We start from the raw sequence: 13,609 nt of genomic DNA, 5'->3' as shown, positions 1-13,609 counted from the left end.
CGTGCTATATATGGAGGGGATTTTCAGCGCACGTGCGCCGAAAATCCGTCAGTGGATTCCCTGAGACCTCGCACAGAATAACTCCACCGGCATTATATCACGGAGGGAATTTCTACACGTCTGCGAAAATCCGTCAGTGGGTATTAAGATACAAGAAATATAACAAATAAAAAAAATTATAATAAATAATCATCGTACATGCACTGAAAGTAATGTTTTAATCCTAAGGTAGACCTAATCGCCTCAGATTATATAAATGGCGCCAAAAATCCGTCAGTGGATTCCTGTGACCGTGCGCAGAATTAATTCCACCGGCGCTATAGACGAATCCATTTTCACGCATTCCTACACCTCAATGGCAGCCATAGCTGGGTCCCCTTAGGTGTATTCCACCTAAAATGTGAAATGACATGGCCTTGGCGGGGATATTAAACTGCATTCCATCACCTGTGTTACACCTACACCCCTACACAAAAGAATGATAAAGGTTTACAACACAATACTATTCAACACCAATTTTTAAGCGGATTTAATCCACCCAATTCGGCAGTAACAACACCAGTTTGGTGCAAAGCGGGACCCAGTAATGGCCGACTGAATTCTGACTATCACTTGGCTTGTTGGATTTGTTTATATATGGAGGGGAGTTTCTGCCTACGTGCGCAGAAAATCCGACTGTGGATTCATTAAGCCCACCGTATGCAGTTCTTCTTCTTCTTCTTCTTCAAATATAGTTAATCCACTATTGGAAGTTCTGCGTAGGGGTCGCAGAAGATCCACTGGTGGATCATGGGGATACATACAATTCTATGAGAGATTATCAGAAATTTCTCCAAAATTTTAGAAAAAAGGGGGTCTTTTGGTAACGGGAAAACAAAAAAGGGGGTCATTGGGGGAGAGGGAGTTCGGTAAAATAAAAAGGGGGTTCATTGGGTGAGACGGAATTCTCGCTATTCGCAATAAGGGCGCCGCCAGCAGTTTGCGATGTAATCGTGATGTATCATGGGAAAAAGTCGACATCCAAGTCCCCGCAATACGAATATTACCATGCTATTACATAGGAACACGTGACAATTTTTTTTTAGTTTGTCAAAATAGAGGTGTTACACGCGAATCGATACTCAATAATACTTAATAATGTGATTTGAAATGTGCACAATTAATTTTTCTCTATCGATTTGCGTGTAATACCGTTATATTGACAAACTAAAAATATTGTCACGTGTTCCTATGTAATAGCATGGTAATAATCGATTATGCGGACTTGATGTCGACCTTTTCCCATGATACATCACGATTTCCCCATGATACATCACGATTACATCGCAAACCGCTGGCGGCGCCCTTATTGCGAATAGCGAGAATTGAAAAATGGGGGTCAATGCGGCCGCACATCCCTGTCACCCATTTATTAGTGAGTGCCCCACCCCGGAAGAAACTAGTTCGAACTGTCAGTGAGTTTGCACGGCTGCATCGTCAGCATGGGTACAAATTGCCCTTTACCTGTGTGTATACGACACGCATTATGGTAACAACACACAATTTGATGCTGCCACTGCAAAATTGTTACTCTCAACTTCAGAAGAGAAGCACTATAATGCCTTGTACTATACTTTGTTCGGCTTATACTTGGTAAAAACAAAATGCATAAACATCTTATATTGATATAGAATGGCATGCACATGGTCGGGCGAAGCACCTACAATGTATGCTAGTTGCACGTAAACAAGTGTAAGTAAGCTAGTCATTCTTGCAAATTATAAGCCAAACAAAGTAGATGTTCTATCATGCTACGTACAAAGATCCAAGATCAGAAAGCCAGATATGGTGTACAATTCGCTACTTGCATGGTTCCGCCATAGTGCACAATGTACGGGGGGAGCCTCGAAGCGAACTGGCAGCATACATGAATGGGAATTGAACTTGTTGTATAACATTCTGCGTAAGGTTATGTAATTCTTCCTTTCATGTATGCTGCCAGTTCAAGGCTCTCCCCGTACATTGTGCACTATGGCGGAACCATGCAAGTAGCGTAATAATGTTGATTTTCCAAACCTTTTATACCTGTGATTGGTACATACATGGCTGTAGTCAAAATAAGTTCATATTCTATACAATTTGTACAATATAAGCTATTAAAGTCAAAATAAAACAGAATTTGAAAAAGTAGTATGTTGTATTTTGTAATGCATTATGCAATGCTTGTGTCCTTTCCACATTAAGATAGGAAGACCAATGTCCTTGGCATTACTGAGTTCTCTGTATTTACTGCTGACCTGGATAGATAAGACCAAAAAATAATTCATTTCAATTGCTTGTCCTCGCTTGGGCCCACCCTAATTTTAATAACCTGGAAAACATTTATTCTTTGGTTATTTTTTTTAAACAGTTTTTTCACACACTTCCAACCTGTTTTAAGACATTCAAGATATACTACCGTCATAAATTGATCCTGTACCATACCTGCACAGATTGCCCATACGCACATTGTGCATGCGCCGATTGCCTATGTGCATACATGAACTGCACTTATTGCCCCTGTGCAAGTGCGCATACAGTACCTGCACAGATTTCCCCTGCGGATGTGCAGATACCCCTGCGCATAAACCACCTGGGCAGATTGCACCTGTGAATACCTCACCTGCATATATCGTCCCTGTGCACATTGCGTATGTGTATATTTCGTAGATAAATATCCCAAATAGCATATGCCTAGATGTAAAACATGTTTTGGCTTTCTTATTTTAATCGACCAACCCGACCCTGTCTTCCACAGAGAGTGTGAGGACAAGTTTTATTTTTTGCCAAAGGAGCACCCAATGGCAAATCCAGCACCAGAAACACCATGTTAAACCAAAGGTAATTTTCAACTCTTCGGCACTTCTCGGTAGTAACTGACATGGTGATCTTGTTCTTCTTTGCAAACAGGGTTGGGGTAGCAAAGGTAATTTTCAGCTCTTCGGTAGTAACTGACATGGTGATCTTGTTCTTCTGCCAGGCTGGCCCTATTAGTCGGAATGAAGCTGCAAAAAAACAAATATTGTAAATTAATTTATTTCAGTGATTCAATTCATTACACAATATTCCAACATGACATTGATAAATATTGATATTTACATGTACTAATAATGAATGTGTATTATTTGTTCGAGAGAAAGCAGACAAAATAATGCACGCACGCTGATGTTGATGCATCTAATATTCGGGCTTGTGCATTAGATGCGTCAACATCAGCGCATAATTGCATTAGTTTTCCTAACTTATCCAGCAACAAATACATTAATCTATTTCATACAAGAGAAGAAAAAAACTAAGATTCTTGCTGAAAATACAAATTATCACAGTATATGGGAAAATAGAAACAAATATAAAAATGCATCAACCCACCCGAAAAATGAATGAATCCTAAGCGATGTGAACGAGCACGAAACGCTGCACGTAGTATGCAGAGTGCACATTAAACACAATCTATGCATTTCGCGTACTTTTCTAACAGTTTTTCTGATTGACTGCTTTGATAGGAGTGTATGAAAAGCTTTTGTTGTACTGCGTCACCACAATTGTGCACAATGCCACTAATCAAATATAGCGTAGCATCTCATGGGTGGGGTTCGGGGTCCCTGGAAGCTTGTGGTTTAGCCAGGGGTGACGCTAGAGGGGGGTATGGGGGTGCAACACCCCCCATACACAATTTTGTCGGCAAAAATTGACAGTTGTCGTGAAAACCATGTGATTGTCTGCAAATGTAGTCAAAGCTATGTGATTGTCGGCAAATTGCAAGAGACATAAGATTAAGGGGTACTACACCCCTAGTCAAATATGCGTCTATTTTTGCATTTTTCTCAAAAACTAACAACACAGTGGTAACTGTTAACTGGTAAAAAGTTATGTATATAATAGGGGCAAGGAATCAATTACTACACTGGAATTTCAGTGACCCAAGACAAGCGGTTTGTTATTTATGATAAGAATTAAGGTACCGCTAGGATGTACCTCGTTTCCTATCATATATACTGAACCGCTTGTCTTGAGTCATTGAAATTTCAGTGTAGTAATTCGATTCCTTGCCCCAATAATATACTATAACTTTTATTAGGCAAAAAAAAAAAGGTTTGTCTCAAAGCTTGCTTGTAGCGTTTGTAAAATCGCATGCGATTTGACAAAAAAGAAATGCGGAAATTTTTTTATTTCAAACAAAATTTTTTTAGTTTTTTCCAGAAAAATCGGCGAAAATCAGACTTTTGATCAAAATACCATGAAAAAGTCGGAAATAAATTTTTAAAAAATCGCACTTCGCATTTGTTTTTAAATTTCTCGTGAGCTTTGAGACGAACCTTTTTTTTTTTGGCCTTACCAGTGTGTTATTATTGTTTGAGAAAAATGCAAAAATAGTCACAAATTTACCACAGGGGTGTAGTACCCCTTAATGTGTTACGAAATAGTTGTTGTTACGTAATAGACATTGTGAATGTTATAGTAGTTACTAATTAAAAATTGGTCAAAAAATATTTCCGTCTGCAAAACACAGACCCCCCCAATCATATTGGTCTAGCGACGCCCCTGGTTTTGGCCACTGAAAGTGGTATAGGAAGGATCTCCTGGCATGTTTTATTTTTTGTTTTCAAATATTTCAACAGACATAAAATACACTTCAAAATTGTTAAAAAACTTAATTTTTTTATTTTTCTGATTTTTTTTAAATCAAAGAGTATCATGCACTACTCAGGAACCTATGGCATGCCGCTATTCCTGCTTTAAAACAACAAGTCATTGAAAATACTTCATACACCACCCCCCATCAGGGCTGTCAACTCTCACGCATTGGCCGTGAGTCTCACGCATTGGGTCACTTTCTCACGGTCTCACGCCAAGGTAGTATAATCTCACGCCTAGGAAGTAAATCTCACGCAAAAAGCTGGATAATGAGTAAAATCGCACACATCGTCATGAATAATTTGTTACTCCTAATCCCCCGCGCTTTTCACATTATCGAGCACCGTGGCTCAAATAATCGTGGTACAAAATGAACATTGAGTCGGCTAAGCCAGTGCACGCCTCTGTCTCACGCCAAGCGTTTTCAAAAAGTTGACAGCCCGGCCCCCCATGGTGATGGTCCTGAATTAAGTAATTATGGAATGCAAAAATATTCGCAGAAATAACTCACCTAAATTGTATCTTTGTTTACAAGTGTCGGTCTTCTCTCTGTCATGTCTTTTCTATGATTTGGACCAGTTCACCAGAGTATATGTTTTCAAAATCTGAAATAATAAATCCATACGTAGTATGTCAATGTCACTCAATGCTGGGTGTCAATTTGTTTGTGTTTTATTATTTCAGTGTTGTGAATATACTAGTACCAGCTAGTATATTCGGCTGAAATTAAAGATAACAACATTTTGTAGGCCTCAAATCCGGGGGGGGGGGAGAGGGGCACTAAACTTTAGAAGTGTCGAGTATGTGCCTATCGGCATCATGAAGTAGGGGCCTATCGGGTACAAAACATCTATTTGTTTGTGATATTTCAAGCGTTTTAAAATTTCAAAATAATCCCATTCAATTACACGGTTGACGATGAAAATTTAGTGAATTTAGAGAATGCAATGCGACCACCACCGGATTTCAAAAAAGGGGTCATCGAGTAGAAAATTTGGAAAAATGGAGCAAAATTCTTGTTCTTGTTCCAAATTTCCAATACCGTACAAATTTGTTTCACATTCTACTAGGCTATGAGAGTAGTAGAGACCATTGCATTCAAAATCTACATGTAGTCGGATTCGCTGAAGCAGTGAAGCATTATGCCGTGAAAAGCAATGTAAGTTCAGAAGTAAACACAGCCGATTCGACAGGCATATATGCGGATTTAGGGTTTCTCTACGAAGTCAATTTGTGCGAAATTACTTCCCACAATGCAAAAAATATGCATATTGCATAACAAAGAATATTGATTAACCTCCGAACTGTATCTATTCTTAAATGCAAAACGCTTATTGCATTGTGGGAAGGAATTTCGCACAAATTGACTTCCGTATCTAGAGAAACCCTAAATCCGCATATTGCATCAAAAATGTTGCTAAAATGACACTTTACTCAGCAAAATTTTAGACTGTCCAAAACAGGCAAATCTTGCTCAAAAGATACAGTTGACTAATCGAAATGACTTTCATCCACTTCAATATTAACAGAATAAATAAATTTCTGGTGCAAAAATTGCACTGTTGTCCGACTGAAAACGATACCAACGCACTTTGGCAAGTAGCATCGAATACGTAACTATCGTGTGCAAATTTGAAGTTACTGGAGAACTCTAGCTTCAATTTGCACAGGATAGTTACGCATTCGATGCTAGAGTGCTTTGCTATCGCTTTTTGGTCGGACAGCGATGCAAGTTTTTTCACCGGAGGTTATTGATTCTGTTTAATGTCGAAATTTGAATGAAAGTTATTTTGATGAGTCGGCTGTGTTACTTCTGAACTTCCATTGCTTTACACGGTGTCATGCTTCAGCGAATCCGACTAGATTTTGAATACAATGGTCTCTAGCCTAGAATGTGAAGCTACATGTATCGGTGAGCAAATTCTTGGCTCGACTTCTCGAGCACATTCGAAGGTCCAACACGGCCCCAGAGACACTAGCCCAAGGTACTGCACCTCCATCACTACGATTTCCACTGTCCTTCTCCATTACAAAGGTCTGAGCCTATCTGGTCCAGGGTACACAGTATCAAATTTTATTAACAAAATATCACTTCTTCCTCACATGAAAATAAGACTTTTAAACAAAACATATTTGGTGCATGTGTGAAAATTTAAGGTAAGACTGTAAAATGACCAAATTTCAATTTGTGATCTGTGACCGTAGCGATCGTCACCATAACAACATTAATATCTCATAGTCTACAGATAACACGGTGGCCATGGTGGCGAATAAATTTCATTTTTGCTGTGAAATGCAGATTTAATGAAGAAAAGAGATGCGCAGGAAGTCTTCATGGTGTTACATTGTATTGGTAAGGATTATAACCGGGATTATAATCACAAAACTGAACATGCGAGTACTTTTGTGAATGCAGGGACGAACCTTTGAAATTACGACATGAGTTCACGGTTCAACTGCCTCAGTGCCCCGTTTTTTTTTTTTTTTATGGAAGTCATGGCCCTATACATGTATGGCGAGGAAGGAACCAATAGGGCCATGATGTGTCGGGCTACAGGGACATCAGCTCAAGGGCTGATCTGGGCTTTCCTGTGTATAAATAAAAATGAAATGAAATGAATAATTCTAAAAGTAATTAAATTGTCATATGAAATATGTACAAACTTCAAGTACATGTCGACTGGACTGCATAAAATAAAATATGGTTCGTCTTTTGCTCTTTTGTTTGATAAAAAACTCAATGTTGTGTGGTGTTGTGTCTGCATTTATGAGCGACTGGGTTAAGTAACAACACGACGAAAAGACAAATAATTTTAAGCTTACCTTCCTTCATCATCATGTACTGTTTACATGACGGCATCATGATGATCTACATGTATGACTGTCGCTGTCAAGTGTCATAGCTGTGACTGTGTATAATGTACACAGTCGGTGTAGGTAATATAAATCTCAGCCGCCGCAAAGGCAAAGCAAATTTATGCTCCATTCGTTGGCCAAGGCATTTTCAATACGAAAACAGCTGATTAAAATCGAAAAACATGTAAACACAACAATGGCCTAGTCTCCGCGACCGGCTTGATTCTGCTCACTACAAATACACGTACGTTTTTGCGACATGAAACAGAGACTAGATTGGGCGCATACAATCTGAGACAATCCGCCCAACATGCCCAATGAATCGAACACACGATTTCGCCAAATTTGGCGGCGCTATATAAAAAATCGCGTTCGGACAGGGGTGGAACACTAGCCAATATTATTTGATGCAGATAAAAGTTAAGATTCCCACGTAACATCGCATGGTTAAAGTAAAGAGTAGTTTGAACAAATTGGTGGTGTTCAACGAGTTTTTAATTGACATAAAATTATATTCTGACGTTTCGTACAAAATTACTTTATCAAAAGTACTTTTGATAAAGTACTCTTCATTATTATTTGAGCCGTTGGCACTGGGGCAGTAGCTGAACGGCAGATGAAGAACATGACATGCAAGCTCCTGAAAAATTACGAGGAGCTGCTACAAACATACATAGGCCTAATAGGCCTTCAAACTGAAGCCTATATGCTACAAAAATAAAAGTACAAACCTCAAATGGGTAATATAGGCCTACACCTTTTTAATATTTTAATCCATGGGTGGTTAGGCCCGGGGTAGGCCTATGCGAAATTGATGTCAGTCATTTCTAAAAACGAACTATCCAGCCGGCCGGGCGCGCTGTATTTTACAACATTTACCCAATCAACATAAACTTTGGAACTGTGGGCCTACCTTTGATAAAACGCTGGGACACTTTGCAGTTTGCACTTTCAACTGAGTTTCAGTGGGAGTTGAGATTGGATTAAGCCTATATATAAGCATTTCCGTAACGCAAACTAAAGGCCGACAGTAAATATTGTTCATTTGATTGTTTGGAGTGGCCTTTATATGTTCCTCTCGTGGTTCTTTATCTTCAAATTTGTTTATCATTTTTCATCCCGTTTTTCATAGGCTTTTAAAAATAAATAAAAATAAATTTCGGCTTTTATATATCTGTATATAGCAGGAGCAGGAGGAAATTGGAGATCCCGGAGAAAACCTGCGAGAGCGAGCATTGAATCGGGATAAACCAAGTTCACATGAGTCCTTGAGCCGCGCGCCAGGACTTGAAGTTGAACCCGGGACCTCAGTGGTACAAGGCGAGGGAACAACCGCTGCGCAACTCGCTCTCCCGAGCCTGGCTTTTGTTTTAACCTGGTCCCGTAAGTGTGTCTCTACACGGAGCGACCGTTTAAAGAAACAAACAATCACACTTTAAACATTCGCAATTCAGCTTCTAAACTTCGGATCCCCGGAGTCGGGATCGGCTTGCGTTTTAGGCCCAGCGGTGGTAGGCCTAAACCTAGGCCGCACGCCCGGGAGGTAGGCCATTAGGCCTGAAGAAATTAAATCGCCTTCTCTTTCCTATCCTCACCAGATAGGCCTATTTCAGAGGAAATAATTATAAGTAAAGAGTTGCTATATCAGAATGCCTCAAAACAAATGATACTCTCTTGCAAAAGCCGAGCAGCTAGCACAGCTTTGACTTTGTCAATGCCTAATATTGTGTTTCCCCGTTGTTGGCCAATTTTGCAACTAGACCTATCATAGTAGGCCTACCAGTCTAGTGTCCGTCTCATGGTAGGCATCTTGCAACAGTCATTGTAGCTTTATAATTTAGGAATATCCGTTTTAATATACTTGTTAGGCCTAAAAGGCACAGAAAAGTTCATTGCCGTAAACATGTTCACGCAATATTGTGCGCGTTGTCTTTATTTGCTGATTTGGGGGTAAAATGAAGGAAAATTGCATTTTTCATTTTAGAAATGGACTCTATATGTTATTAGCTTTATTTTGATACCAAATCATATTTTCTTTCAATGGTCCCTTTAAAATGGTCTACGTGCGAGCGCTCATATGGAAAAGTTTTCCTATGAAAGTCTCTTTAAATAAATTATACTCGACTCCAGTGTGTGCACGCTGTGTGTACAGAGGCGTTCGAGGTCAATGCACAATGCATACATTACCACACAACACACTAATCAGGGCTGTACGGAAGAGGGTATGGTTTTTCCTACAGTACGACAGCATTTTGTAACCAATCAGATTCCTTTTTAGAGAGTAGAATCTGGCAAAGTATTTCTAGGAAATACCGTTTGAGCCAAGTCAATCGGACTTTCTATTATCAAGTGAGGGCCGTCTATAGCACGCTACTTTAATGACACAGGGTGCATGTCAGTGTATTTCGCCGTAAATCGAGTGAGATTTTGGGAATACCTTGCGGTGTTTAGTGCTCCTGTACGACGAGGTCTTTCATCAGATTTCTTTGAAAATCGAGGAAAGTAAAGTTTAATATATACATGAGACAATTAAGAGTGAGCCAAAAAATAAAAGACTTTCCCTTTATAATAATTAAAGTTGAAAGTGAAAAAAGACAATTTTCTCTAATTGCTTAACTGTGGGACCCCTTTTATTTGAGCAAAAGAGACTACTTTTCCATATGCGAGCAGGATATATGCGCGGGAGTGTTTCCGTATGGTTTTCCTTTTTACATGTTTTAGAGCGTTTAATTTAAAAGGCGCCCCAAGAATATGTGCCAAAATCACTTGCCCCCCCCTTCAGCTCGCCAAAAATCTCTTGCCCCCCCCACCCCATTTTACCCTCCTCCAGGGCTCATAATTATTGCACAGCCCCTTAAGAGTAACACTTGATTAGATACGGTAGTGAATGAAATCAGTCTATAAAGAGATTTCGAGTGAAAACAAAAAACATTTCAATCTATTTTTCAATCTATTTAGATTGATTCCTAGGCTATCATCAATCGTTAAAAGATTGACATATTTCAATCGGCCAATTTGAGAGAGTATCGTACGCAGTCCCATTGGCAGCCCACTCCTACTAATACTATAGCCTAATTTTTCAATATAGGCCTACTTACCCGATTTTACCATGATCTCACTTGGGCCGGAGGTCTGGAAGAAAACCCCGCCCATGGTACCGGTATAATTATATCGTGTCTTCTCTAAAATCACAGTCGTACTAATTTGTATACTAGATGGTCAATGACAATGTCCACTATCTATAAAAAAAAAATTATATTGACCATGATAATGACCCCATCCCCAATGGCAAATCAATAACTTCCATTCAAAAAGTATAGCTCAAAAATTGAACCTCGGTTGTGGAGTATTATGAGTTTTTAAGTATAGGCCTACCCAACACATGCACTCAAATGCAAATAGAAGTCAATTCGAGTTAAAGAACTGTGTACAGAGGACCATAATGGCCTCGTCCCAATGCCATAGTTCAATAACCTCAATTAAACAATCGTAGAGCAAAATTTGACCCCAATTTGCAGAGTATGAGATTGTGTACCCAATTTTTCAAAGATCATTCAATGAATGTGCAACTGTATTGGGGTTAAAGATCTGTGCCCTGATAGATAAGCATGTTGTGGATCCTAGTGTATAGTGCAAAGTAGAAGTCACTGCTCAAAGTCCAAAATCTTATTTGATCGAATTATAAGGTACGTGTCCAGAATAATTGAGATTAACAAACCGAAAGATCGAGAGAAGCCTACAAACTAACTTGTTTTGCTGCATATAGCATGTAGGCTATAGCTAGGCCTAATTCCTCCCTCCCAATCTATAACGAAAACGCCAGTGAGTAGGTCAAAATAACATCGATGGGTTTTTTTTAACCCAAACCTGTTTGGTACACAATTTCCCATTGGCCTCCCACTCACATTTGAAGGAATTTTTATTTAAGGAGGTAGTTAGGTAATTAGAGGTTAAAATATGTCTAGAAAAAGCAAAATTTCGTTCATATAGCCTTCGTCGATCTTTTTGGTTTGTTCCCTTAGTACTGTGTAATATTCCTATTTGAATTTAGAATTAATCGTATTTCGAATTCAAATATACCAGGAAATAAGTACACAAATGGTACACATGAGAATTGAGACAGGGACCTATCTGTATTTATTTTGGTGTAACACAAGTTACGTTACATAACTGACATTCGGTCGTTTCAAGTTATGAGTAGGGTCCTACATGTACTAGGATTTACTTTGAAAGCAAGCACGTCTGGAGTTAGGTGCGGGATTGTAACTTTTTATTTTATTTTTAGATAATTTGGATAATTTGTGTGTTGTAGTATAGGGTGAAAAATCTGCTATTTTAGATAGGCCCTAGTTACAAGGTTGTTTTTGGCTATTTGGCTATTTTTGTGGATCATAATATCTCATATTATCTAAAATATCTGATATTTGTATATTAGGGACTTAGCAAATTTTTGTGCAATTTTTTACATAGTAGGCCTAAGTGATGAATATTAAGATATTATCGGCTATTTAGCTATTATCTAAATTAGCCAAAATATCTGCTACTTTGGATATTAGCTACAATATCCAATTTTTCAGATATTTGTATATTAGGAACTTATAAAATTTTAATTGAATTTTTTTACTTAGTAAGTGATGGATATTAAGATATTGTCAGCTATTTAGCTATTATCTAAATTAGCCAAAATATCTGCTAATTTGGATATTAGCTACAATATCCGCTATATCAGATATTTGTATATTAGGAACTTATAAAATTTAATTTGAAATTTTTTTACTTAGTAAGTGATGGATATTAAGATATTATCAGCTATTTAGCTATTATCTAAATTAGCCAAAATATCTGCTAATTTGGATATTAGCTACAATATCCGCTATATCAGATATTTGTATATTAGGAACTTATAAAATTATAATTGAAATTTTTTGACTTAGTAAGTGATGGATATTAAGATATTAGCAGCTATTTAGCTATTATCTAAATTAGCCAAAATATCTGCTAATTTGGATATTAGCTACAATATCCGCTATAGGCTATCAGATATTTGTATATTAGGAACTTATAAAATTGTAATTGAAATTTTTTGACTTAGTAAGTGATGGATATTAAGATATTAGCAGCTATTTAGCTATTATCTAAATTAGCCAAAATATCTGCTAATTTGGATATTAGCTACAATATCCGCTATATCAGATATTTGTATATTAGGAACTTATAAAAAATTTATTTAAATTTTTTAACGTAGTAAGTGATGGATATTAAGATATTATCGGCTATTTAGCTATTATCTAAATTAGCCAAAATATCTGCTAATTTGGATATTAGCTAAAATATCCGCTATATCAGATATTTGTATATTAGGGACTTATAAAAAATTTATTGAATTTTTATACTTAGTAAGTGATGGATATTAAGATATTAGCGGCTATTTAGCTATTATCTAAATTAGCCAAAATATCTGCTAATTTGGATATTAGCTACAATATCCGCTATATCAGATATTTGTATATTAGGAACTTATAAAATTGTAATTGAAATTTTTTGACTTAGTAAGTGATGGATATTAAGATATTAGCAGCTATTTAGCTATTATCTAAATTAGCCAAAATATCTGCTAATTTGGATATTAGCTACAATATCCGCTATATCAGATATTTGTATATTAGGAACTTATAAAAAATTTATTTAAATTTTTTAACGTAGTAAGTGATGGATATTAAGATATTATCGGCTATTTAGCTATTATCTAAATTAGCCAAAATATCTGCTAATTTGGATATTAGCTAAAATATCCGCTATATCAGATATTTGTATATTAGGGACTTATAAAAAATTGAAATTTTTGTACTTAGTAAGTGATGGATATTAAGATATTAGCGGCTATTTAGCTATTATCTAAATTAGCCAAAATATCTGCTAATTTGGATATTAGCTAAAATATCCGCTATATCAGATATTTGTATATTAGGAACTTATAAAATTTTAATTGAAATTTTTTGACTTAGTAAGTGATTGATATTAAGATATTATCAGCTATTTAGCTATTATCTAAATTAGCCAGAATATCTGCTAATTTGGATATTAGCTAAAATATCCGCTA

General features: G+C 37.2%; 1 long non-coding RNA gene across 1 annotated transcript; it reads right to left on the bottom strand.

Moving 5' to 3' along the window:
• Nucleotides 1-2,430: 2,430 nt before the first annotated feature.
• LOC140138649 (uncharacterized) lies at nt 2,431-7,694 on the bottom strand. Its single transcript, XR_011857032.1, has 3 exons — nt 7,477-7,694; nt 5,165-5,258; nt 2,431-3,023 (listed from the first exon to the last, which is right to left on the bottom strand). It is a non-coding gene; the product is annotated as an uncharacterized lncRNA (long non-coding RNA).
• Nucleotides 7,695-13,609: the final 5,915 nt, after the last annotated feature.

The sequence above is a fragment of the Amphiura filiformis genome, chromosome 18, assembly GCF_039555335.1.
Source record: "Amphiura filiformis chromosome 18, Afil_fr2py, whole genome shotgun sequence".
Classification (NCBI taxonomy): domain Eukaryota; kingdom Metazoa; phylum Echinodermata; class Ophiuroidea; order Amphilepidida; family Amphiuridae; genus Amphiura; species Amphiura filiformis.
The sequence above is the reverse complement of the archived record's forward strand: the minus strand, read 5'-3'. Positions and strand labels throughout refer to the sequence as shown.